Source organism: Siphateles boraxobius, unplaced genomic scaffold (assembly GCF_051911475.1).
Source record: "Siphateles boraxobius isolate OS27281-9 unplaced genomic scaffold, OSU_SipBor_1 152, whole genome shotgun sequence".
NCBI lineage: Eukaryota > Metazoa > Chordata > Actinopteri > Cypriniformes > Leuciscidae > Siphateles > Siphateles boraxobius.
This window is the reverse complement of record NW_027508758.1, coordinates 227,208-231,804: the sequence shown is the minus strand read 5'-3', so window position 1 is coordinate 231,804 and position 4,597 is coordinate 227,208.

Genomic DNA, 4,597 nt, shown 5'->3' with positions numbered 1-4,597 from the left:
CGTCTACTACAGCATCGCATCAGGGAGTGCATTATAGTCTCCCCGAGGTAAAATTTGATTCATTTGTTGCCATAGGAGAGGAAGAATTTTGCAAACTCGTTAATTCATCTAAATCGACAACATGTATGTCTATGAAAACTTTTTCACATTATTCTAATTTTGAATTAGGGGTTTTCGTAAGCTAAATATAAAATATAAAATGAGTTTAGTTCTAATATTTGTTTAAATCGACAACATGTATGTTAGACCCTATACCGACTAAACTATTGAAAGAGATGCTTCCAGAAGTCATAGATCCTCTTCTTAACACCTTTGTCTCTAGGATACGTACCAAAAACCTTTAAGCTGGCTATGATTAAACCGCTTGTTAAAAAAACGCAACTCGATCCTACAGAATTAGTCAATTACAGGCCGATCTCAAATCTACCTTTTCTGTCAAAGATACTAGAAAAGGCAGTATCCTCACAACTGTGTTCCTTTCTTAAAAAAAATGGTATCTGCGAGGATTTCCAGTCAGGATTTAGACCGCACCATAGCACTGAGACAGCTCTCATTAAAGTCACAAATGATTTGCTCTTATCATCCGATCGTGGTTTTATCTCTCTATTAGTGTTACTTGATCTTAGTGCTGCATTTGACACCATTGACCACAACATTCTCTTAAATAGACTAGAAAACTATGTTGGCATTAGTGGAATTGCACTAGCATGGTTTAAATCATATTTATCTGACCGCTATCAGTTTGTAGCAGTAAATGAAGAGATGTCTTATCGATCACAAGTTCAGTATGGCGTACCACAAGGCTCAGTACTAGGACCGTTGCTGTTCACTCTCTACATGCTACCTTTAGGAGATATCATTAGGAAACATGGAATTAGCTTTCACTGTTTTGCTGATGATACTCAGCTCTATATTTCTTCCAAACCTAACGAAACTCACCAATTCACAAAATTATCGGAATGCATAGTTGATATTGAAAATTGGATGACTAGTAATTTCCTACTACTAAATTCTGAAAAAACAGAGATTCTAATTATTGGACAAAAAACTTCCACACGTAATAACCTAGAATACCGTCTAACACTTGATGGCTGCTCTGTTAAGTCTTCGCCGTCAGTTAGGAACCTGGGTGTGCTCTTTGATACCAATCTTTCATTTGAAAGTCACGTGTCTAGTGTCTGTAAAACCGCATTTTTCCATCTTAAAAATATATCTAAATTACGTCATATGCTCTCATTGACAAATGCGGAACAACTAGTTCATGCGTTCATGACATCAAGGCTAGATTATTGTAATGCTCTACTGGGTGGTTGCCCTGCACGCTTAATAAACAAACTACAGCTAGTCCAAAACGCAGCCGCTAGAGTTCTTACCAGATGGTTAAATGGTTTAGCTCCCCAGTACTTGAGCGAGCTCTTAACGCATTATAGTCCTTCAACTCTATTGCGATCTCAAAACTCCGGCCAGTTGATAATACCTAGAATATATAAATCGACTGCTGGCGGTAGATCCTTTTCCTATTTAGCACCAAAACTTTGGAACAATCTTCCTAACATTGTCCGGGAAGCAGACACAGTCTGTCAGTTCAAAGCTAGACTAAAAACACATCTCTTTGACCTAGCATTCACATAACACTCTATAGACTTCTATAATTTAATATTAGGCTGCTTAGATTAGGTCAGCCGGAACTGGGAACACTTCCCTCAAATCCTGATGTACTCGTTACATCATAAGAAGAATGGCATCTACGCTAATTTTAGTGTCTTTGTTTATCCCGAGGTTTTCCCGCAGCCTGCCGGATCCAGGCCGTTTCCAGATCTGACGAAGGACTTTCGCCTGGACCCGATGACAATGCAGTGCTGAAGTGCCAACTAGCCTCTCCCTATGGAGGATCCCTATACCACTCTACAGATAAAGCGTTGTGGAATTTTTCGGTTCGCGTACCTACCCAAAGTGATAAGATAAAATAAAAATTCTGCATCAAAATTTATAGACAAGTAGTTTGTTTAGGCATGGTTTGTAAGGAATTATAAACCTGCGCACATATATTCAAACGCACATAACTATAGAATCAATTCTTAATGCGCATGTGAACGCCATCAGCGTCTATCACAGGTTCACGTTTAAAGTCTGTTTAGAGAGAACGGTGTCGTCTTAGCGGCCCCTAATTTAATAACAAACTATCATTTAGACGGAAGTGAATCAATCAAAACTAACTTTAGCTGGAAAAAACATTTTTCAAGAGCCACTATAAAACCAAACCAATCTCTGTTACCTTAAATTATATGTTTATCTCTGTAAAGCTGCTTTGAAACAATCTACATTGTTAAAAGCGCTATATAAATGAGGATGACTTGACTTGACTTGACTAATCTGATGATTAAATTTGTTGTGTTATCGCATTTATGAGGGGCGTTGACACGTTTTCATGTGTCGCTTCAGATCATTTGCGTCTGAATAGCGCGCGCTATCCTTGGGTGTGTCAAATTAGCAGAATAATGAACTGAGAGAACGATAATGAGATCAGCTGACACTCCTCTCTTTTTTTATAGATTACATAAACAGAGAATATTTATTTTGGTTTTGAATTAGATATTTTAAAAGTACAAACTTAAATGATTATAAAGATATATTGCTCATGCTTGGGTGAATAGTATTCGTTGAGTTTTGTTTAAGTTTAGAGACGTGCTCCAGAAAAAAGGTTAACGGAGATGGAGAGACAGAAAGCACCCCCTGTTTATTTTCTTTATTTTACAAAAGCACAATGTTTTAATTCATTTGTAAGTGGACACATACAAAAATAGACATTCAACAGTTTATTTTTTTATATTTCTTAAGTGTGTATGACCAAAAATGACAGAGTATTTTAAGTCTATTTTCCTGCTATGTGAAAAAATCAAGCAAAACGCGCCGGCGCGTTTGTGGACCCCAGAGGGTTAAGATAAGGTAAATCAGTTGTTTCATCATATGCCTTACAGTTTCGTACCCTTGCGGCCTCCAGCGGATGGAATGAGTGGGCACTTATAACAACTTACTGTCAAGGATTAAACCCCGAGATTCGTTTACAGCTGGCCATTTATGACGATGTCATCGGGCTAGAGAGTCTCATTCAACGCTCCATTCGCGTGGATCAACACCGCACTGCCTGCCAGCTCGACAGCCCTGCACTGCCTCCTCCTCGCCCTACATCTTCGCTCAGTCCTTCAGCACCAGAACCCATGGACGTCGGTGCCACCCATCTGTCTGCCGCTGAACGCCAACGTCGCATCACTAGTAGTCTGTGTCTATACTGTGGATCCTCCGGTCATCAACTCATCTCCTGCCCTGTTCGTCCCCCACGACCAGCGGTGAGTACAGTCCGTCTCTATTGTTCCATTTCTCCAATGAAATACACTCCAGTTATCCTCACTTACCAACAACGATCTCTTCCAGCGCAAGCGCTAATTGATTCCGGTTCCGCGGGCAACTTCATTTCCGTATCGACTCTGCAAAGACTTCAGACCTGTAAGAAACCTATTCCTCAGACTCTCCATGTGCAATCCATCCTGGGAAACCGCTCGGTCGTGGGCGGATCGGCCATAGCAGTCCCATCGTTTCCATGAAGATCGGCTGTCTTCATGAGGAGGAAATTCCGTTTCTGGTGCTGGAGGGCTCTACTGCAGAGATCATCCTGGGACGCCCGTGGCTGGAACTCCACTCTCCCAACATCCACTGGTCCTCAGGTGAGATATTGCAATGGGGAGATGACTGCTTCAGTCGCTGCCTGCACTCCGTCAAGAAGGTTCCTCGTTCATCATCCACTTTGGTTTCTGATATCTCCATTGGCTCCACCTCTATCGAAAGTCCGCCTACCGACAAACTCCCTGAGGTACCAGTCCCTTACCGGGCGTTCCAGGATGTCTTCGACAAGCAACTGGCGACCAAGCTTCCACCTCATAGGCCATGGGACTGTGCGATCAACCTGCTGCCTGGGGCGGTGCTCCCGCGTGGTAAAATTTACCCACTGTCCATCCCGGAGCAGAAGGCCATGGAGGAGTACATCGAGGAGGCACTCCGTCAAGATTACATCCGGCCATCCACGTCCCCTGTCGCTTCCAGCTTCTTCTTCGTTGGAAAAAAGGACAAAGGCTTGCGCCCCTGTATTGACTACCGGACACTCAACAATTCTACTGTCAAATTCCGTTATCCCCTTCCTCTGGTCCCAGCTGCTTTGGAACAACTCCATGGTACTCGCGTCTTCACAAAACTTGACCTTCGCAGTGCCTACAATTTAATTCGAATCAGAAAAGGTGATGAATGGAAGACGGCGCTCATTACCCCAGCAGGCCACTATGAATATAGGGTTATGCCCTTCGGACTGTCCAATGCTCCCGCGGTCTTCCAAGGGTTCATGAACGAGATATTCCGAGACTACCTACATCAATTCGTCATCATCTGCCCTGGAGGAGTGGAGACACTGGCTGGAGGGAGCAAAACATCCATTCGATGCCATCACCGATCACCGCAATCTAGACCTTCGAGATGCAAAGAGACTCAACACCCGCCAAGCCCGCTGGTCACTATTCTTCACCCGATTCAATTTTAAGGTTACTTACCG